This window comes from Peromyscus leucopus, chromosome 4, assembly GCF_004664715.2.
Source record: "Peromyscus leucopus breed LL Stock chromosome 4, UCI_PerLeu_2.1, whole genome shotgun sequence".
Classification (NCBI taxonomy): Eukaryota; Metazoa; Chordata; class Mammalia; order Rodentia; family Cricetidae; genus Peromyscus; species Peromyscus leucopus.
The window spans coordinates 27,505,550-27,529,166 of NC_051066.1; the positions used below are offsets into that span (position 1 = coordinate 27,505,550).

General features: G+C 43.2%; 1 protein-coding gene across 7 annotated transcripts in view; it reads left to right on the forward strand.

Annotated features, from left to right (window-relative positions):
• Lypd6b (LY6/PLAUR domain containing 6B) overlaps positions 1-23,617 on the forward strand; it is a 166,605-nt gene that overhangs the window by 30,127 nt on the left and 112,861 nt on the right. The window contains exon 1 of one of the 7 annotated variants that reach the window (XM_037204756.1): positions 11,572-12,072. The exons of the other annotated variants lie outside the window; for them this stretch is intronic. The gene's annotated coding sequence lies outside the window, so the exon portion shown is untranslated. Of the gene's footprint in view, positions 1-11,571; positions 12,073-23,617 lie in introns of those variants that run through there. 7 annotated transcript variants of the gene reach the window in all.

Consider the following 23,617-nt stretch of genomic DNA (forward strand, 5'->3'; position numbering starts at 1 on the left):
GCAGGACAAAGAGAGAAGAAAATTCTAAAAACAAAAAGGTTGAGCCAGGAGTTACCACCCAGACACAGAGGAAGCAAGATGTAAAGGCAGAACTGAGAAAAGGTACCAAGCCACATGGCTAAACAAAAATAAAAATTATGGGTTAATTTAAGTGTAAGATCTAGTTAGCAAGAAGCCTGAGCCATTGGGCCATACAGTTTTAACTAATATAAGCCTCTGTGTATTTATTTGGGTCTGAATGACTGCAGGCCCAGGTAGGACTGGAGAAAACTCCAGCTGCAATAAGGTTCTTATATACCACAGAATACATGCTTGCAACTCAGTCTGGCCCTGGAGAACAGTGCAGTGCCTGCATCCCTCAGGCAGGAGAGACAAGGCAGGAGCTCAGATCTCACCCAACCTCAGGAGTAGGAATTGGTCAGCCATATATCTACCTGATTGAAGCAAGAGAGAGATGGTCTTGGAAGATCTTGGTTGTCCACATTCATTATCTCAGGCTTTACACTTACAATGGTCATCTTTTCATGCTTGGAGCCACAATTCAGGCACTATAGGATGCCTATGGTTGGACTTCATTCATTTCTTTTTTTCAAAGAGGGTCATCTTTAGCTGTCTAGACTGGCCTCTAACTTGAGGTCTTCCTGCCTCAAACTCCCATGCACTGTGATAGTAAGTGTGCACCACTGTGCTCAGATCTGAGTTTTCAATTTGGACTCTTCTTTACCTTTACTTCCTAAATTTGTCTTAACTCTTTAGCCCTTAGGTGCAGGGCTGGTTCTGACTGAAAACAGGAAACAAACGTTAGTAGAAAAATGTGGAAGCAGCCAGTTGAGTTTGCTTTTACCATTTCTATTTTGATTATTGTATGAATATATATATATCCATCATATATATTCATTATATATAAGTATATATACATAGTACATATTCATATAAACAATACTATATATGGTTTTATATTGTATTTTGTAGTGTGTATATTTTATTGCACTTTACACTAGTAAGCAAGCAATTAGACTTGTATGTTTGACCTAAATCTGTTGATGTGAAAGACTTAAATAAAGAGATGTATGGGGAAAAAAACAGGAACCAGCAAGCCATGATTTTAAATTCTTTTAAAAACCATCCAGAACTGGGTGTGCTGGAGCATGTCTGCAATTCCAGCACTCCAAAGGCAAGGCTGAGCCAGGAGGATTAAGAGATGGAGGCCAGCCTCAGCTACATATTGAGATACCTCCTCACAAAGAGGTGTTAACACTGTGGAAAAAAATAAGGAAGTTGTTTGTTTTGTGCAAACAAGGGACTAGAGGGTGGGAACGACTGGACACTCCTCTGTAGAAGGGCTTTTCCTAGAGAACTTCAGTGGGACCTGAGTTTGACCAGGGACTTGCAAAGCAAAACAAAATGCCTCCCACTAAAACAAAGGTTAGAAAGTTGATCACAGGATTATTAGGTATTTAGGGAAGGGTTGCATATAGTTAAATGATTCCCAAGTCACTGAAATGCTTATATTCCAGAAAGTAGGCAAGGACAATAGGCATGACTGACATATTTTGAAAAGCAGTGTTAATAGAACCTGGTGTGTCAGGACAAGTTTGGTGGGTGAATAAAAATAAACAGAAGCAAAAGAAAATATAAATCAAACCCCTATCAGTGAGACTGTGTAAGACGGGTGCTGCTTACTGTGTTGGCAACTGGGATCCAGGTACATCTGGGAAGGGGGAGCCTCTACTGAGAAAGTGCCTCCACCTGACTGGTCTGCAGGTAAGTCTGTGGGCACTGTCTTGATTTATGATTGACATGGGATTTATGATTGATGTGTGTATATATATAATATATATGTATGTATATTATATATATATATATATATATATATTCATAAAATCATCAAAATAGAAATGGTAAAAGCAAACCCAACTGGCTGCTTCCACAGTTTTCTACAACATTTGTTTACTGTTCTCTGTCACTGGACCTAAGGGAGCAACAGGCGCAGCTAAAGAGTTAAGACAAATTTAGGAAAATTTGTGTACCACTGTGGGTGGTGTTACCCACCCCGAGGCACATGGTTCTGGCTTGTATAAGAGAGCAAGCTGGACAAGCTTTGGGGATCCAGCCATTGAGCAGCAGTCCATCATTGTCTCTCTCTGCTTCAGGTCCTGCTTTGAGTTTCTGCCGGGGCTTCCCTCAGGGATGGACTGTGATTGGGACATGTAGGTCAATAAACCCTTTGCTTCCCAAGTCCCTTGTGGTCAGTGTTTTATCACAACAACAGAAAATGAACTGGATACCTTGGAAGGCAAGTCTATTCTGCTCCTGAGGCAGGAGGATGAGGGAAGCAAGGATGACCTAGAGCAAGCAAAGTGCTGGAGAAGAGTCCAAGATGAGGGGCAGAATGCCTTTCAATAGGACAAATGAAATCTCAGAGTTTAACAACAAAATGAATGTGAACTTTCTAACAGCATCATTATTAAAGACTTCAGAATGGTTTGTCTACCTGAGCAGTCACACCCAGAGTAGTTTTAATTCTACAAATCTGTTTTTAAAGGAAATGCTTGACAGAAGGCAATTTGGCATATATTGGGAAAATTATTAAGGCCACTCCACGTAGTTAAAAGGGAGATTTATTTAATGGTGTAACTTACAAATGAAGGGATAGGTAGGTGGCGGGTTCTGGGAAAGACGCAGTGTAGTCCGGTGTTCTCTGGAGAACTCTCCTCAGTCTACCTCTAGCATCCAAGGCCCAAAACAGGAAGAGCGGTTGGCGCATCCTGATCTGGGTCTTCAGGGCCCTCCCTTGGCCCCACCTTGTAGGTGTGATAGTTACCGAAGCCTTAATGGGGGTTGGAACTTCCAGACCAAAGCTGGAATGGCTACCCACTACAGGCATAAATGTGCTCTTTAGAGTGTAATGCATATTAATTTCAGCACTCAGGAGGCAGAGGCAGGCAGATCTCTGTGAGTTCGAGGCCAGCCTGGTCTACAAAATGAGTTCCAGGACAGCCAGGGCTTTTACACAGAGAAACCCTGTCTGGAAAAAGCAAAAACAAACAAACAAAAAGTGTAATACATAATAAATAATTGAAAATGAGTTAGCATCTAACCAGAGAGATGGATATGTGAGTTCTAGTTCATCTATACAATGGGCCATTTTATAGCTAAGACAATATTTAGGTATGAAGCAGAATAAAAATTATATGGAAAAAGACAGGAAGGAAACTTTAGCAATGTCTGTAAATATGTAGGATTTTAAAAAAAGAATTTATTTGTATTTATATGTGATTATGTAAACATGGATGTCTACAGAGGCCAGAAGAAGGCATCAGATACCCTAGAGCTGGAGTTACAGGTGGTAGTGAGCTGCTTGAAAGGGATGCTGTGAACTGAACTTGGGTCCTTGAAGCACACTTAATCACTGAGCATCTCTCCAGCCCATGTAAGATGATTTAAAAAACAAACAAACAAACACATTCTGGATCTAATTATAATGAGGATATCTTACCTTAAAAAGTAGAATAAGTAAATCAATAATGAAATTAAACAAACTGAAGTTGAAAACATCATTATCTTTATTCAGTAGAGGGTGCTATCACAAATACTTGGAGTCTAAGGTCAAGGCATTTTGATGGGTTCTTTAGCTGTATAGTTAAGGGCAGTGGTGTGCTGTTACTAGAGTGGATTCTGTCATGAGGACAAAGGACAAATTGGGTGAAGTGAACCATTGCTAATCCAGGGTGTGGAGATTTGCAGCCTCCACCTTAACCCAGTGTATCCCCTCCACACTAGCCATTTGCAGTGATGACCAATTGCCTGCTGTCCATAGATGCTTAGTGACCAGTCCAGGAAGGAAAATGTCACAGGCGATGGCTCATTTGATTTCCCAGGAAGCCCCTTGTGAGAGATCAAAGTACGGGTGTGCCCATAGAATAAGCCAGTCTTCCTTTCATGTCTTTACACAGAGCTCTGCAGGGCAGTAAGACTTCCAGCCTTCAGTGTCCTGGAAAGCTAAGGGAGCTACCTGCACATAGTAGGTCTACTCTGAAAACACATTCTCTTTGTACTTAGAGATTTTTTTTTTAATCTTTTTATCTAACACCTCCTCCATTTCTCTCTTCCTCTCTCTCCAGGGGCTTCAAATTCATTATCCTGTTACCCTCAGCTTCCCAAATGCTGGGATTCTGAGTGTGCATCCCAACTACATCTTTCTTTTCTTAAAGACATTGTGGCTTGTAGAAGGGACTATGTTTATTTTTAGCCTGGTTTTAAAAAGATTTGATGGGAATGGTTCTGAAGGCTTGCATCCTTACTTTTAAAATGTTTATTACTGAAAGCAAGTGATCATGTGAACACATGTTATCATTATTATCTTCTCACTTTACTTAGAGATAGGGTATTACTATGTTGCCCCAGGGTGGCCGTGAACTCTTAAACTCAAGTAATCCTCTTGCTTTAGACTCCTGCAGAGTGGAACTTCTAGTACATGCCTCCATGTCTGATTGAATTGTTCCATTTCGAGCCACAGTGAAAAGTCCATACCATTAACATAGTGTACAAGCTCTTTTTTGGCAAGTCTCTTTTTTTGTTTGTTTGGTTTTTGGTTTTTTGAGACAAGGTTTCTCTGCGTAGTTTTGGTACCTGTCCTGGATCTCACTTTGTAGACCAGGCTGGCCTCGAACTCACAGAGATCTGCCTGGCTCTGCCTCCCGAGTGCTGGGATTAAAGGCGTGTGCCACCACTGCCCAGCTGGCAAGCATCTTTTTAATAGACAGATTTCAAAGTTGAACGCTGAAGTTCTCACACTGGCCGGTGACACTGGCATCCGATCATCCGGTTTGTCATTAGGTTGAAGGTAGGACCTGATGGTGTGCTTTAGGCTGAGACCTACGGCTGCTTCCTGAAGGACAGACCTGGGAAGATGCTGTTTCTGTGCTGTCGGAGTCTCAGGAGGGCTCACGCGAGCGATGCCAGTCAGCATGGCTAGCTTGTCTGGTCGGCTAACAATGTCAGGTCACAGTGCCTCACTGCGGGCCAGCTGAGGGGCCCTGGACTGAGCAGTCTAACCTGTAGTAGTAACGGGATTCCTGCTGTTCCCTTGTCTCCTACTGCTCCAGAAGGTGCCATGGCCCCAGACAGAGGTCCCCGTGTCCTACAATGGAATCGTCATAGGGATTGACTTTTGCTGGCTTCCATATTCATAAAATGCTTAGTTCACATCTTCAGTGAGGGTTTGGAGGGCATAATCCCTTCCCGTAAACCAGTGGCTTGAAAAGTGGGCGGTCCTCTGGTCCCCTGAGGACAAAACCTTGGCTCCTTCCAGAGAACCTTGATCAGCTTCTGTGTTTTCCACACAGCACAAAGGGAGGTTGCCTTTTCTATACAGTCTATCAAGATGAGCCCAAGCCCAGTTAAGGGTACTAATTTCAAAGACACGGGAATGGCTGATTTTAAAACTTGGAAGAATAAATGGCAATTTCTAATACTGCTGTCACCAAATTTAATCTGGTTTGTCTGTCTAACGTTAGAGCCAGGGTCTTACCATGTAGCTCAGGCTGGCCCTGAATCACAACCCCCTGCCTGAGTCTCCCTAGTGCTGGGATGGTGGGTATGTGCCATCACCCCAGCTGTGGACCTGCCTTTGAACCGCAGTCTGTGATCTAAGCCGTAAAGCCTGTGGGCGTGGCGAGCCCTGGCTCCCCACTGGCCAACCTCTTACTATCCGGCATGTATGGACATTCAGTTAATGTCTTAAATGAGTTCATTTCCATTCTGTAGAGTTTCACTCTAGCCACACAGTTCCAGCTAACATTCAATCCTATCTAGATATTACAGACATTTAATGCAATTTGGACTGGAGCCACAGTGGGCATATACCAGAGTTCAAGTCATAAAACCCACCCGAACGCTGATTGCTCTCCGAGGTGCGTGTTTTGTTTTCTGTGGCTGCATTTGAAGCACACTGCGTAGTGTATGGTTTTTGCTGGACTGACATTTTTGGAAGACAACGTAGATTCATTCTGCGGTAAAGTTCAAAAATGCTTGTGAACTTCCAGGCTCCCTTGAAGTCTCGTTACTTATTAAAATGCCATTTCTATTCACCCTCCCAACCCCGTGCGCCTCTTTTTCAGTAACTACATTCTTTTTTAGCAGATTCAGGTATTTGGAAACTAATTCATTCCCATAGTGGGAATTACCAGCCCACAGGGGAAGTTGTGTGGCATGGTTGAGATTTGTGGGGTTGGGAGGCGCCTTCGGGAAGGTGCTTTTGCTCCCACCATTTGCTGGAACAGAGGCCTCTTCAGCCAGTCCACATGGAGGACTCAGATTGGAGTCCTCAGGCGAGCGCGGAGTCTGTCATTTCTTTCACACTTCGTAGAATTTTCTGCCGCCCAGTCTCTCTCACTTCCTGTTCTGTACTCAGTGGTGGTTTGTGATTCCAAGCGATTGGTTTGTCTTTCTGTGCTTGTTTCTTTGTCTCTTAAGCAAGGATGCCGCGCTTTGGTGGTCACTGCCCACCTGTGACTGTGGAGGTGTTAGCTTGCTCAAACCACGTAATAGTAATGGCAATGGATCCAACAGGGAAACACAGCAAAAGCGCTCTGAGTCACTTATGGGGTGAGACTGAAAGCTAGGGGTTGGCAGGGCTGTGCCCTTCTGTCCCCTCTGTGTCCCTTTCTCTGGCTTCTGGTACTTCCTTGGTTTGTGACAGCGTAACTCTCAGTCTTCATCTGTTGTTCACCCTGTGGGCATGTCTGTACCTAAATGTACCCTCCTTAAAGAGGACACCATTTGGGTGGATGAGACCCACCCTTCTCCAGAATGAGCTCATCTTGTCTAATTATATCTGCGATGAATTTGTGTTTCAAATAAGGTTGAATTCAGAAACTTAAGGCTTAGAATGAACATTTGGGTTTGGGTGGAGTCTGTGTGTGTGACCATGGCAGTACAACTGAGTACAAGAGACAGGGAGGAAGTCAAACAGCACTGGGAGGTCGGGAGACCGGCGATGTCCCCTCTCTCAGGCTCCCTTCTTGCTTTAACACTCACACGCAGGGGCTGGAGGGTCTGACCAGCAGGTAAGAACAAGTACTGCTCTTGCAGAGAACACAGGTCTGGTTCCCAGCACCCACATGGTAGCTCCCTCTGTAACTCCAGTTCTAGGAGATTCTCTTCTGGCTTCCACAGGCATCAGGCATGGCATAAACACACAGTCAAAATACTCATACATATTTATAAAGTCTAAGAACATGCAAACAAACCAGCCCAAACCACTATTACAAAACAAAGCAAACATCTAATAAATTAGGAAATGCTGACTGGTAGATTCTGCCTCTGACTGAAGAGCAGACAGAAGTCACCCTATGCATGCATGAAGTTTTGATTTATGTCATGTTCTCTTTCCCAGTTAGAGCCACTGTGTACAGAGGTGACTCGATCTGGCCTGGGCTGTAAACAGACGAAGCCACAGGTGGCTTTGTGAGGCCTCACTTGTTTATTGGCTTCTTTGAGATCCCAGATAGAAGACATAATAGAAGATCAAAGGCCTTCGTAATTACTTCCCCCCAGCAATTCTTGCTAATGCCTGCAGAGTTATTTGTCAGCTGTTGCTAGGACTGTGTCTAATTTCACTTTACATATAGACTTAGATGTTGCCTCCAAATTGCCTTGAGCTCTTCTCTGTCTTTAAGAAGACGATTTTATGTAACACCACCATTTCTGGGGCTGCTTCAGAAGCTGAAGTCAGAGAGCTCTTGGTGCAAGAGTTTACACTGTATTCACAACTTCATGTAAACCTTATATTGCTCACAGAAAATGGTAAGAACACAGTTCCCTGAACAGACCAATTTGAAAATTATCCTTGGCAAGAAGAGATAGACCCTTATCAAGGACCCCTCTGTCATGCCCCTTCCTGGCCACTATCCCTCACCACTATTGGAATATTATGTGCGTATGCGCGCGCGCACACACACACACACACACACACACACACACACACACACACACACTTAGAGACAGGATCTTTCTAGCCCTGGCAGATCTAGCCCTGGCTGTTCTGGTACATATTTCAAAAGATGTATTTGTGTGAGTGTGCACATGAGTGTGTGTGTGTGTGTGTGTGTGTGTGTGTGTGTGTGTGTGTAGGCCAGAGGATAGCTATTGTCCACCAGAATGACATGTCCTTTGAGAAGGGAGCTGTCACTTGCCTGAAGCTCACCTATTAGGCTAGACTGCCCAGCCAGCGAGTCCAGAGGATCCTATCTCTGCTTTCCCGGCACTAAGCTGGCAAGTGTGGGCCAGACTCCTGGCATTTGTGAGTGAGTGGTGCACACACGTACATGTAGGCAAAACACTCATTAAATTGTAGAAATCCAAAGGAATCACTATTACTAAGCAAAACCAAACTGAAGTGCTGGGGGTCAAGTTCAGGCTTTTGTGCTTACCAACTGGACCATTGTCCCAGCTCCCATATTAATAAAAAAAAAAAATCATACAGTTATCTGTTTTTCCCCAGTGCTAATGATGGAAAACAAAGCCTTGCTGGTGGTTGAGGTACACACCCGAGATACATCCCTAGCCCTAGGTACATACTTTTAGTGCCTGGCTTCTTTCAGTAGACATTATGATATTATATGAGGGTTCATCCATGTTGTTGTCTATAGTGATAGTACATTTGTTCTAATTTTTCGATGAAAAATATATTCCAGGAAGCCTCCCTATCTAATTAGTGCAAACACTGTGGGTTTTTGTTTGTTTGTTTTTGCATTGTCATGGTATACTGGAACTACATACTGAATATCTTTCTTTTTTTTCCAAACCACCAAACACATGTTCAAGTAATTCATTTTCTGCTTTCTAAGATTTAATGTTTGAAGGTCTCCCAAGGACCTTTATTCTGTGCCCATGGGATGTTGGGAGCTTATTTTTTTTTTTTTTTTTTTTTGTGTGTGTGTGTGTGTGTGTGTGTGTTGTAGTGATGTTGAGGGGGACATCTTAGTTGGGTCTTGGGAATCTTCTAACAGTGATGTGTGTGTGAAAGGGAAGCTGTGAGCAGTGACAACAAGGCCACTTAGAAATGTCCTGGGAGCCGCGACAGGGTGAGGTCCTGTGTCTTTGCTGTTCTTGCTTTGATTGCTGTGGAGTCTGAGCCGGTGGCAGGAAGCAAGCTGTGATTTTGATTGAGGTACATTCTTTCACTGATAAATGACTGTGGGTGCTGAGACTTGCAGGGACTTGGGCTGCGGAGGGGGTGGCATTAATGGTTTTCGGAAAGAAATTGCTAACATACTCCTGCCTCTAATTCCTGCCTCTTTAAGCAAAGATGACTTAGCCTTCTGAATGTGAATTCTGTTACTATTTTTTTGCCTTTCATGTGAGTGTTTCTTTCACTTCCTGATAGTAGTGCTTAAGGACGATGCTTAATGATAATGACTAATCCCACACGGGAGTCCATGAATTAGGATACTTGTAAGACACTTGGTGCCTGGCGAATGGTAAGACCTCAAGAACTGTAGCAGTGGTTATTGTTTAAATTATTATTATTATTTTGTCCCAGTGGAGGACCCAGGTCTGGCAGACTTTTTTTTTTTTTTTGTGGTTAATAATCACACCGTTGTAAGGCAGCCGGAAAGGTTGGCGAGCTGAAGCTGGCTGAGAAAAGCCATAATTCAAGCCTCTCTTTCTACCCCGTTGCCCTCAGGAAATAAGGAATGCAGGGTGTGGAACGGCCTTCTCCCTAACTGCCTGGCTGCACTGGCTGCACCTCTGTAGAGAGACTGAGTGCTGGAACATGAAGCAGATGCTCCTGCAGTCAGATGACAAAGACAAAGCCCACACCAGGTCCCTGGGCCAGAGTCTAGGGGTACTGAGCAAAGTACCCTAGATGGGAATAAAAAGCACAGTAGGGTAATATGCAGACAGTTACTTAAAGGACAGCAGTCCATGTGTTTCCAGCTTGGATGTTGTCTTAGGGTTTCTAGTACTGCGAGGAGACACCGTGACCATGTCAACTCTTATAAAGAAAACATTTAACTGGGGCTTGCTTACAGTTTCAGAGGTTCCGTCCATTATCATCATGGTGGGGAGCATGGCAGCGTGCAGGCAGACACAGTGCTGGCTACATCTTGATCAGAAGGCAACAGGAAGCAGAGCATAGGAGACCTCAAAGCCCACCCCCACAGTGACACATTTCCCCCAACAAGGCCACACCCAATCCAGCAAAATAGTGCCTGATAGTGCCACTCCCTTTGAGGGCCGTTTTCTTTCAAGTCACCACAGATGCTACACAGGCACAGAGTGCCAGAGTGCATGTTGCTGTATCTGCCCTTCCCTCTCTCCCATTTCATTTATAGCATTCCACCCCTAAATACTTCAGAATGCACCTCAAGAATAGGGACATTTTCTTAGATTACCATTATACAGTATCACACCTAAGAAAATGGTCAGCAATCTTTTTTTAATCATCTAATATTTAGAATATTTTCAATTTCCCGTGATTATTAAAAGAAAAAAAGAAACAACTTTTTAGGTTTAAGTTTTCCTTCTAGTGCCTTTTGTAGGGCTGGGATTGCAGATAGATACAATCTAAATTTGGTTTTATCATGGAATGTCTTATTTTTCTCCATCTATTGTGATTGAAAGTTTTGCTCGGTATAATAGTCTGGGCTGGCATCTGTGGTCTCTTAGAGTCTGTAGGACATGTGCCAGGCCCTAGATTTTAGAGTCTCCACTGAAAAGTTGGGTGTTATTCTAATAGGTCTTTTTTTCTTGCAACTTTTAATATTTTTTCTTTGCTCTGTACATTTAGTGTCTTGATTATTATGTATCCAGGGGACTTTCTTTTCTGATCCAGTCTATTTGGTGTTTAAATAGTCCCTATTTGAAAGGGACTCCTTCATTAGGTTATGGACATTTTCTTCTATGATTTCGTTGAAAGTATTTTTTGTGCCTTTGATCTGGATTTCTTCTCTTTCTGCTATCCCTTCTATTCTTAGATTTGGTCTTTTTATAGTGTCCCGTATTTCCCGGATGTTTCATGCAAGGAATATTTTAGATTTAACATTTTCTTCTATTGTGTCTTCAATGTCTGAGATTCTCTGTTCCATCTCTTATACTCTGTTGGTGAGGTTTGCCTCTGAGGTTCCTGCTCAGGTTCCTAATTTTTTCATTTCCACATTTCCCTCAGTTTGGGTTTTCTTTATTGGTTCTATTTCTACTTTCAGGTCCTGAATGGTCTTATTTGTTTCCTTTCACTGTTTGTATTTTCGTAGGTTTCTTTAGGGGATTTACTCATTTTCTCTTTAAGGACCTCTGTCGTGTTGATAAAGGCTCATTTAAGGGCTTTTTCTTGTGCGTCTGCTATGTAGCAGTGCTCAAGGTCTTCTGTGCTAGGGTTTCTGGGCTCTGACAGAGACATACTGTCTTGGCTATTATTGACTGTGCTTTTTACACTGGCGTTTAGGCATCTGGGCTTGGGAAGATTGTAATTCTAGGTGCTGATATCTGGTCTTGTCTTTGTTGGATGGGTGTTTGTTTATTGGTTTCTGTTGCCCTCTCTTGTTCTTAGGAGAGTGTGGTGGCTGTGTATTGCCTAATAGGAAATTCTTCTGGGATCCTGAGAGGTGTGGCCCCTGGGGTTTCCAGTGATCAGCTGGGGGAGGGATAAGTGCGCCCATGGGAGAGAAGAAAGCAGAGTGTGTTACCAGGATTTGCTTAGTCCTCTGGGAATGGGTCCAGAGAGCGAGGAGAGACTGCAGCAAGTGCTCTGTTACAGAGCTGTGGCGGAGACTTGGGGACTGGGCTTGGAGGAATGGAGGGAGAGGTGAAGATCTGCAGTTAGTCTACTTGATTTGCTGGCCAGAGTGGTCTGCGGGTTTCCAGGAAACCTAGGGCAAGAAATTCTCTCAATTATATACAAAAATATTTTGCAGAATTTAAATAGAATGTTACAGGCTTCATGTTGGGAGCATGGACACAGGTTATAGCGTTAAGTCATTGACGGTGTAGGGAATCTTCACAATGGTGGTTAACTGTGTTGCAATAAAGACACCAGGACCCATTTTTCTCAACTCTTCACTGAAGGTAAGTCACTTTATTATATATATCATCTCAAAACATAGCTTCTGGAACAAGGACTGGGCAGAACTACCAAATATTTTCTGAGCATCTTTCTGAGGAGCTACTCAAATTCTTGAAGACTCAGTTTTCTCTCCTCCAAAACAGTGATACTATTTAATACCTGCCGGAGTGAGAACCGGAGGATAAATGCATGCGTGGAATGTGTGTAGAAGTGCATTTGTTTACATACTCCAAATTCTGTGAATGTTGTTTCTAAACCAAGAGCCGTTTGGCATGTAACACAACAAACAAAGGACAGAGAACACTCCAGGCAATTAGTTAACCGTCTGTTGTGTAGAAATCCATTATGAGCCCAGCTTGGGGCGGCCTAATAGGTTTCCTTGCAGATTGGAAGGGGCTGGTTGGCACGCTGCATTGAGGTCGGTGAGGCTTCATCTGGTGCAGTGGGAAGAGCTGGGATAAACTACAGGTTCTGGAGGGATGATGGGACTATGCATACCAAGCATTTGCCCATCCTCCCTCCAATCATAGCCAAGTTCTTTGATCTAGTAATGCTTTTTTCCATACTTTTTTTTCTTCTTATGTTTGATGTGAACCCATGATCTTGCAAAATAAAAAAGTTCAATCTGGTGTTAATAGTCTTCCTGAGTGATGTTTACAATCTGTGTATTTGTGGTAGACGATGTATAGAAGGCGTTCCCTTTGAATAAATAAAGGAAATAAGTTACTGATAGCTTCTTTCATCTGTTGGCAACTTCCTGGGTTTTTTTTTTAATTGTTGTTTTTGTTTTGATTAATTTTAATTGTTGTTCAGTTTTACTTGTCCCTTACCTGTCAGTTTTTAAAAAGTATTTACTTAAAAGTATTAACTGGTCCAGTAAGAAACATTTAAAATCATTAAACAGCAAAATCACTTATTCTGTAATTTGAATCTTAAAGACCTGTGTGTTAAAAGTTTAGTCACCTGCCTGTGTTACCATTGGGAAGTATGGAACCTTGGGATGTGGGAGGAGGTCAGGCCACTTGGGGTACCTCCTTAAGGGGGCCATTGGGAACCCAGACTCGTCTTCTGTTTTTGCTTCTCAGCACCATAGGACAAATACCAGACTCCTGTGTGACGTGCTATGCTTCCGAAAGTGACATGGGGTGAAACCTTTGAAATGATGAGCCAAAATAACCCTTCACTTGTTTCGGTTGATTGTCTCAGGTGTTTCGTCCCAGCAGTGGAAAGCTCACAAAACCACTGAGTTGTGCACAGGCTGCATGAGTGAGGGACTGGAACACAGTCATGCACCCCAAACTTCCGTTCTTCAGAGCTAGGATGGGACCACTGACCACCTGTTTGTATCATTATTCTCTTTTTCCTCAAAATTCCCTCATGAGTGTGTGATGAGCATGGACTCAACCTATTTGGAGAATCTAAAAATCTGTGGCTCTGTACTGAATTGTCTGCATGGGGGTCAGGAAACTGGGGAGGTCCTTCTGTGTATGGTTCCATTGCTCTAGTGTGGTAAGAAGGTTGTGTCATCATAAGAGGTTGAATTAATGGCAAAAATGGGTGATGTCCTTTAAAAGACCTTAAAGTTCAGAAATATATGAACCAAGTTATGAAAGGCATAGACCAAGTCCACACCATTAACATCACCTAGACTTACATGCAATTATATTGTATTTGGTCATGTGGACTGTTTTTCCAAGAATTATTTAGATATTATTTCCAACTGGCCAGAGGGGGCCATAAATGACTTAAATGGCAGAATGAATTGGTGTGCACTAAAATAATACATTTCTTCATCTTTCATTTCCATTTTAGATTTTCTTTTTTTTTTTTTTTTTTTTTTTTTGGCTTAAGAGAGGACATAGTCACAGAACGTTAAGAGCAGAAAACATTTTTGTTAATTTTGTTACTATTTCTCTAGAGGAACCGAACCAATAGGATGAATATCTCTATCTGTATCCATAGCTATATCTACCTCTGTATCTATAGCCATATGAAGAATTTATTGAATCAGCGTATGTTAAAATAGTAACAGCTCTGGTCTAACACCTGAGACACTGAGAACCTAGCAGTGGCTGTCTCACACTGTGAGGTCCACAACCGTGTAGTTGCTTGGTCCATGAGGTTGGGCGCCACAGCAGTCCCAATCTGGCACTGTATGGAGAACCCCTGGTCCTTAGTTGGTGACGGAAGCCTGGAAATACCGGTTCTGTTATCAGTGACAGAATCAGCAGCCGACATTTATGTCAACTGGATGGCAAGTGGGAAGGCCAAAAAGGGAATGGTGTAAATCTCCTGCGGAAAGGAGAATGCTCTGCTACACGCTCACCCCTTTCCCCTGGGCTGCGAACCGAAAGTACTGTGTCTCCCCACATCAGTTAAAGCAATCAGGACAGTTCTTAGGTATGGCTCCCTACTCAGGTGATCCTAACTTGTGGCAGGGCACCCACACATTTTCAGAGCATTTTGAATGGACCAGAACATATTCAAACAATGGTAACTTACAATCAACCTTCGATCTTTTCCCATGCCCAGTCACTGATGCTTCCAAATGCTGAGATTTTATATATTAAAGTGGACTTATGCATGCAATAAAGGAGGTCTTCATTCATGGTGTCTTATTCTACTAAAGTAGAAGTGACATTACCTTTCAGGGGACTCTTGATTTGAGCTGTGCAATAAAATGGAATCTTATACATATTTTTCGTGTGAATAACTTTGTTTATTCTGTGTTGCGTCTGTTAGAACTTAGAATTTAAGTAAAGGACCTAAATGAAATGAAGAACCTAACCTTTTCTTTATTTTAATACATACATATACTAATATATACATATTAAATATATATGTAACACAATATATAATATATTAAATATTTAACACCATGATTATAATAAATATGTTTATATATCTAGAGATTACATAAAATATTTAAAAGGTTATATATAAATATTTTAAAATGATGATGTATTAACATATGGAATGTATATTAGTATATGTAAAGGTTAAAGATTTTGACATTATTCTGCTCTGTTGGACTTTGGATATTGCTTCTGGAATGTTCTAATCATTTACCCTTAGCTTTACTTCTTTAGGATTTTTAATTATTCCAACTGTGTTCTCTTCATAGTTGGCCAGTCCCAGGGGTAAGATCTTGAGCTGTGCCTTTGGTTTTCCTGGGCTTATGTTCATCGTGGACAACACCCTTTGTTTTTTAAAGGTACAGATGAACAAATCTATGAAAATATACCGAGTGGAATTTATATTCTTCTTGTCATCAATTAATTTATGATGCTGTCCATCATTCCATGCATAAACCAATGAACATTTATGACACACCGGGCCACTTTTGCAAAGTAAACGCACAGGCGTTGTGGGCTCTGCACCGGAACCGAGAGAGGAGAGAGCGGCTTGAAAGACCTCAGGTCGGCAAGTGTAGGCCGGTGTGGAGGGCTACTGCTTTGCAAACAGCTGGTTTAAGACAGAGGCTTGCCCACCAGATGAGTTGTGCTTCCATGGGAATCTGGGGGGCTGCAGACAGTTTGTGTGAGGGTGGGGGGCGAAGGGGGTGGGGCACAGGGATCAGCAAAGCTGGAAAACCAGCGGTGGCAAGCAGGGATCTGGAGGTCCGGCCTGTGGATAGGGAGTGGGAATTTGGGATGGAGGAAACCTAGCCTTGAGATTTAGGAAGTGACACTCCCGCGGCGTTAAAGTGCTGGTTAGACAGGCTTTCTACATGAATGTGAAGGGAGTCTGAGATGATAACAAGGGGGCTGGGGAGATGGCTCAGGGGTTAAGAGCACTGGCTGCTCTTCCAGAGGACCTGTGCTCAAATCCTAACACCTACCTGGTGGTTCACAACAGTCTCTCACTCCAGATGCATAAAACTGAAAAAAAAGGAAGGAAGGAAGGAAGGAAGAAAATGACAGCAGGGTTTGAGATGTCGCAGGGACCGTGGGCTAAGTATCAGTGAGTCAATGGAAGGAAGCGGGCATGTGAGGTTTAGGAGTGATGTCTGAGGCGGCGGAGGCTGTGCGTTGATACCTGTGTTGGTTCTTTATTGGCAACATACAGATGACTTTTCTATGAGTATGTGACCATTTCTCAAACAGCTTGTATCATGTGCTCTCATGTCTGAATTCTGACCAGTAGGGTGTCAATAGATTTGTGCATCCAATTGACACGAAGCCTTCCTTCTCAGAGATAAAAACAAGCCTTCCATCATCTTATCTTCTAAAGCCATTGCTACCATGGAGGTTCTGCTAAGTGCAGCAAACTAATCCTCCTTTATCTCAGGATGGGAGGAAGAAACCGTTTCCATCAGGAGAAGATGCAGCATCTTCAAGAGAGAGCCAGATCTCAGCTGAAGTCTAAAGTTAGAAACAGTATTTTGAGAAGACGCATGGATGCTTTACGCACTGCTACCCAGATTAAGGTTTCCAGAGGCAGAGTTAAAAAGTTTGGAAGGCAGGGAATCCAGGAAGGTGCTAGAAAACAAAACAAAGCAACACTAAAAGGTGGAGGATAGAGAAGAGTCCTTGGGACATGTAGACAGGAATTTATGTTTTTAATGGAGAACAAAGAAATGCAGGATGTGTGGCAAGCTGTAGAAGCTGACCTCAAATATTCAGACAGGTATTTGGTGTGGTCTAGATTACTGAAGATTTAGCTTGGATGGGTCCACACGTGGAAGTCAAGTCTGCGGGTGATAAAGCTTAGGGCAGGGACCTCTGATAAACTGTCCCAAGTTTTTTTTTTTTTTTTTTTTTTTTACCCTGTTCCCATTAAGACTGGGGACACTATTCAGAAAGGAAGGGAGTGTAGATTATTATTGTTCTTTGCTGTGGGCCAGTGCGTGGTGCTTTCTAATGGTCTGCACGCTCCCTCTAAGTGCTCATGGGCCATTTCTTTAGAAATCAGATTTAGGTCTTTCCCCTTAGATTTGGCATTTTGAGCTGTGTGTGGTTGGTTGTTTCTTCTCTGGGCAGGGCTGGCCCCCTTTATCCCCTAACATTCTCCCCCCACATTTCCTTCATTACTCACAGCTGGCACAAGAATTTTCAATTTTCTCTTTTCTGTAGAATTTTTCTCTTGCATTTCCTGCTTGCCTATGAACCTTCACTTTGTCTTAGGTTTTCATCTCTTCTCTGTGGATAAATGGATGATTTTCCATTCATGATGGTCACTTTTGAATTAGGAACGCATCTGTTTCTTCATCCGTGATTCTTATCAATCACTTTGACACTCCTTTACAACAACGCAACAACTTTATCTTTCTAATTACAATGACAAAAGAGTTTTATTTCTGACCAATGCTACTTTTTGATATTACGGACTTGGTGTAAAGTGTTGGAGCAATAACGGATAAAATAAACATGTATAATGCATGAGGAAATTTTGTCCAGGAAATAAGAAAATAATTATCTCTTTAATGTTTGGTACTGATTTAATTATTTTTGGTCCCTGTGTGAGAATGAATAGATGTAATAAATGGTACATAAAGGAACACACGTTTTGGAAGTGTTGCATGTCAGCATGCAGCTTTATCAAATAAACACACAGAAAGTTTTGACAATGGAATTTTAGCTCCCAAAGGAAAAATTGAATAAAGCATTTGTAACTTCCAGAAAGCTAGGGACTTGTTATCTTGTGAAAACATTTTGCTCATAAAGATCCTAATTAGATTTGCTAAACCAAATACCCAAAGGCTTGTCTGAAAAATGCCCTGGTAGCCCCTACCCCCACACTGCCCTCAGGCCCCTGCAATTGTTAAGGGTCTGCTGCCCAGGGACTGGGTTCTGGACATAGAGTGAGTCTGCATTTCCCATGAGGCTGGCCATCCTGAGCACATTTATTAGCTCTCAGAATCTTCTTTGTGAAGAAGAAAAAAATGAAATAGATCTATATTACTCTATAATATTTTAACCCAAACATTTATAAAACCATAAGCTGTAACTAGAAAATATGTAGCTAGAAATCTCATCTGTGCTCTCCAACTTCATTTCTAATCCTTGTCACCAACTTCACTTGTTACTGGGTTGTCTGGGCGAGCTTTAGGCCCCCCATATTGTGTTTACTTGGCGTGGCTTTGCATTGTTCATAGGTTTTCTAAGCAGGGTGAGGTGCTGGTCAAGGGGGAATTCCACAGAAGCTCTCGAGACAGTAAAAACGCATTGTTCTATCATTATTCTAGCTTGGATTTTTTTTTAATGTTTAAATGTTTTAAGGAAACTGTGGCATAGAAATCATGGTCCAATAGAGAATTGTGCTTTAGACAAATACAGAAGTCATTTGATTCCCAATGAAAATTATTGTACATGTTTAGCTTTTTTTAAACATGTGTGTGGACACGTGTGCCTGCTTGCTTGCTTACTCACACCGTAGTGCTGGTGTATGGTTTGGGGCTAACTTGTGGAAGTTGGTTCTTTTCTATTACGTGGGTTCGAGGGACTGAACTAAGATTTTCAGACATGGAGGCAAGTACCCTTACCCTCTGAGCCATCTTGCCCACCCCTGACTTTCTCTTATTCCAAGTAGGAGCTTGGTAAAACACGTTAGCGCTTGGTACTCTGTATGCAAGGGGCCTGAAAAATAGAAAGACTGACCCTTAGTTGGGTAGTTATTGCTGACTAGTGTGGAAGTGATGGAACTCTGTGGGGTGAGAGAGGAGAAAGCCGTGACCTCAGTGCTGAGCGAGAGCTCTCCAGTGAGTGAAGCAGGGAGACGGTGTCGGACTGACAGACAGAGGGACGGGAGTGACACACATACATAGATAGAAACAGGCAGAGAGACAGAGACAGAGATGGCAGAGACAGAGGGAGACTTACAGAGATGGAGAGACAGAGACAGAGATGGCAGTGACAGAGGGAGACTTACAGAGATGGAGAGACAGAGACAGAGATGGCAGTGAGACAGACATGCAGAGATGGAGAGACAGATAACAGTGAGACAGAGAGACATACAGAGATGGAGAGACAGATAACAGTGAGACAGAGAGACATACAGAGATGGAGAGACAGATAACAGTGAGACAGAGAGACATACAGAGATGGAGAGACAGATAACAGTGAGACAGAGAGACATACAGAGATGGAGACAGAGACAGAGAGACATGGGGATGGAGACAGAGAGACATGGAGATGGAGAGATAGAAGAGAGGCAAAGGGGCACAGACTGAGAAGGAAGCAAAAGCAAGCAGTAGAAGGGCCAGGGGAGCCCCAGGGAGGGAGAAGTAGGAGGCAGAGAAGGAACAGGTCTGAGGAGGTCTTGCCTGTGCCCTGGCCTGGTGACAACCACCCAGAGGCTCAACCTCCTTGTGAGCAACAGAGAACAAATATAAGTTTATCTCATGCTGCTTCCTGAGTGGAAAATCGCCAGAGAGAAAAGTGGCCGATTTACCCCGTGGGTAAATGGCTTTAGTCTCCACCTTGGCCAGGCTTTCTGATCCTGACCCTGGGTTCTGAGCTGTATTAGTCACTGCTTATATTAATATGGAAATGTGGTTGCCAGGCTGCAAGTCCCAGTTTCAATCAGCAAGTAATTATGGAAATCAGTCTTAAAGAGCTGAGGAAGGGTGTTGCTTTCCAGGCAACAATTAAACCTCTTAGTACCTACCCTGGGTGGTTGATGTTTCTTTTCGTGTGTGTGTGTGTGTGTGTGTGTGTGTGTGTGTGTGTGTGTGTGTGTGTGTGTGTTTCTTTTCCCTCTAAACTTTTTGCAGGTGGAGAAAGAAGCAAGTTGCTGACTGAGGGTTCATTAGTTGAGGCAGGCAGAAGTCTCTGAAGGAGGGAATGAATGGAATGTTTCAGAGCAGGAGATGAAAAAAAATTAGCTGCTCTCTTCTAGCTCAAAGAGAAAACTAAAAAACTGAAAAACTGTCAATAGAATTCTGAAAACTCCAAGTTGTTTTTATAGAGGAATTTTCTAAAAGAAAATTATTTATTACTAGTGTGTGTGTGTGTGTGTGTGTGTGTGTGTGTGTGTGTGTAGTAACATACAGCTTCCATAATATTGTCACCATAATATTGTGTGTGTGTGTATGGTGGGAGAGAGGGGTGCATGCCCCAGGACACGTGTGTGTGTGTGTGTGTGTGTGTGTGTGTGTGTGTGTGTGTGAAAGAGAGACAGAGACAGAGACAGAGAGACAGAGAGACAGAGAGAGACAGAGACAGGCAGAGACAGAGAGAGACAGAGAGAGACAGAGGTCAGAGGACAACATCAGGGAGTCAGTTCTCTTCTACCTCCTTTCTGTGGCATATGGGATCTAACTCAGGTTGCCAGGCTTACAGGGCAAGCACTTTTACCCACTGAGCATCTTGTGGGATTTCTGAGCCAGCCTTCAAAATGTGGAGCTAACTCTGCATCTTAAATGGGAAACAACCAAATGTGCTTTCCTATTTTAGTTTCTGGAAAACAAACAGTTGTTAAAAAATTGCAACATACGGAAGAGGAGGCGGGTGACAATATTATGGAAGCTGTATGTTACTAGAGAAATTGATACTTAGAGGTTTTTTACAGGCCCCTTGTCCTCTGATGTAGTCTAGACACAGGGAAGCCTCTCTGTCTGGAAGTGTGAGGCAGGGTGCTTTGAAAGTCTTGAAACAAGAAGCCAGTCACAGAGAGAAGTAGGCCCTCTTCTTCAACTCCTCACCTGTTTTAAGTCGTAAGCTTTTCTGCAGGATGTTAAACATACCTTCTGGTACACATTGTGTACTGAAACACATTGTGCAGGGTGGCATCTTTGCCAGGTGAAGGGCAGGATGCTGAGTCTAACTTACAAAAAATGACTTGTTTGTCTGAAACTCAGATTTGACTGAGAATTCTGTTTGCTTTTCCTAACCTGCCCATGCAGTAAGAGTCACCTGTATTGGATGTTGCCAGACCCTGAGCATCTCAACTGGGCAATAATTAAGCCTGTCATTCCCAGGGCTATGAGAATCCTTATATCTTCTAGGAGGTTGTAGCTAGAGTTTTCCTGCCTTGCCCACAGTCAGGACAAATCTTTGTCACTGACCAGTCCCACAGCTGCTCAGACCCAACCAAGTAAACACAGAGACTTATATTGCTTACAAACTGTATGGCCATGACAGGCTTCTTGCTAACTGTTCTTATAGCTTAAATTGATCCATTTCCACAAATCTATACCCTGCCACGCGGCTCGTGGCTTACTGGTATCTTTTCATGCTGCTTGTCAGGGTGGCAGCTGGCAGTGATTCCTTCTGCCTTCCTGTTCTTTCTTTTCTCCTCTCTGTTAGTCCCGCCTATACTTCCTGCCTAGCCACGGCCAATCAGGTTTTATTTGTTGACCAATCAGAGCAACTTGACATACAGACCATTCCCCCAGCACAGCCAAGTGCAGACCATCTCAGACACCTGCACTCAGGCCCGTGGTCCTAATCATCCTCTATGCAGACCTGCTGGGTAAAGCCACAAGGAACCCAAGAATGGGCTCCCACAGGCCATACAGAACATCCCACAGCAGGAGGTAGAATACATGGAATTGAAATTGGAAGTAACTAAGTAAAGAAAACAACTTTGTGCTGTTGTACCTGTGTTGCACAACCCCCAGAGACTACCACGGAGCCGTTTCTGATGCAAGCACACAAGGGTCTTTTATCCTCAGGTTTGAACCTGGACCACCGCTTGTGGATGGAGGGAAATGTGGCAGTGGCAATGGCAGGTGGCTCAGGGGTAGGAGAGTTTTTAAAGGAAAAAATCCACAAGCTAAGAATTACATGCCTTGGCGTTTTGGGATCTGGTAAAAGGGATATGGGGCAAGGTGATTTTTGAAACTATTGGTCTAAACTTTGGCACAAAACCACATTTGAAACTATTGGGTTAGACTTTTGGTGTGAAACCACAACCTGCTGACAGGGTATTTGGATATCTGCAAGGACCATAAACTGCTGACAGGATGTCTACAGGAGCATCTGGATCTTGTTAAACTTTACTGCCCTGTTTCTTAATTGGCTGCTTCTAGAGTGTCTGTTCGAGTTGTCACGGCACATTCCTGAGGTTCTTCCTGGAACTGAGTACAGCCCCTGGTCACCAGGTGGTCTAAGATGGTGGTCCTTCCCTAAGATGGAGTCTGCAAAGTCAAGTCTAGGCTTTCATATTGCCTTCACGGTGCATCTGGTGTCATCAGAGATACAAATGAAGTGGTAGAATAGACAATAGAAACGGCCTTTACAATCCATTAGATTGAGTTATCAACTTTGGTAGAAGTCCATGCTGTTGAGCAACTTGTGATAAACACAGCGTGCTTGAATCTAGGATTCCTGTGTGTGTGTGTGTGTGTGTGTGTGTGTGTGTGTGTGTATGTGTGTGTGTGTGTGTGTGTGTGAAGACCAGAAGACACTTCAAATGTTCTTCACACATGTTCCACTTTTACTTTTTAGACACATTCTCTCATTGTTTTGACCAGCCTCAGGGAGTTCCTTGCCTTGCTTCTGCAGCACTGGAATTATTATAAATGCGCTTTTTAAAAACAGGGCCCCGGGGGCTAATCCCAGTACTTTCTCAGCCGCACAGTCCCCTCAGATGACTCCTAATGCAGACGTAAGATGTATTGTGAAGACCTGAGTCCTGCACTTTTCATTCTGCTGAGCTGCCATCTGTCAGAGATCTCAAAAGTTAGAAATTGCAAATGGTAACTTTGTACCGTGTTTGATTTTGAGGTGGAAGATCTGAGGAGTTAAAAGTCCCAGGTCCCGTGCTTCCTGCATGACTTCAGTGCCCCTCATGTGTGAGTACCAATGTTGTATGCCCTGGATTCCAGGCTGAGTACCAATGTCGCATGCCCTGGATTCCAGGCTGAGTACCAATGTCATACACTCTGGATTCCAGGCTGAGTACCAATGTCGCATGCCCTGGATTCCAGGCTGAGTACCAATGTCGTATGCCCTGGATTCCAGGCTGAGTACCAATGTCGTATGCCCTGGATTCCAGTTTGACTTTCGTTCTGGAGTTGCTCTAATTTTTTCATTTGCAGGCTGTTTTGATCCTTGTTTTTGGACCTCTTTTTCCTGTGTGACGTTCTGTAGGACATGATGAAAGAGATTTGTAAATGGGCCTGATTTCTTACATGGCTTGCTCTGAATAGTTTACTGTGTGAGCAGATTGTGTGTGTGTGTGTGTGTGTGTGTGTGTGTGTGTGTGTGTGTGTGTGTGTCTGGCTATATATATATATATACATACTTTTCTTTTTTTCTCATATTGCTTTATAGTGGAAAGCTTGAGATCCATGTAAGATGACAGCAGAACTTGGACGCAGGGCATGTCCTGCACTTTACAAGGCTCCCCAATCGGTTTCCCACATAGTACACTGTCACAGCAATGATCAGTAGCTTAGAATGCCTCCTCCATTCCTCACCAGCTGCCAAAACAATTCCTTAAGTAAATGGTTCCTGGGGCCTATGACCATTAACATTCCCATCTGTAACTGGCTATGAGCTGAGACTCTGAGGCTGGGCTGGCTGCCTGGACGTGGGACAGTGTGTGACAGAAAGCTTGGCTACTGGCCCTTTGACTGAGGATGGTAGCACTTCTCTCCCA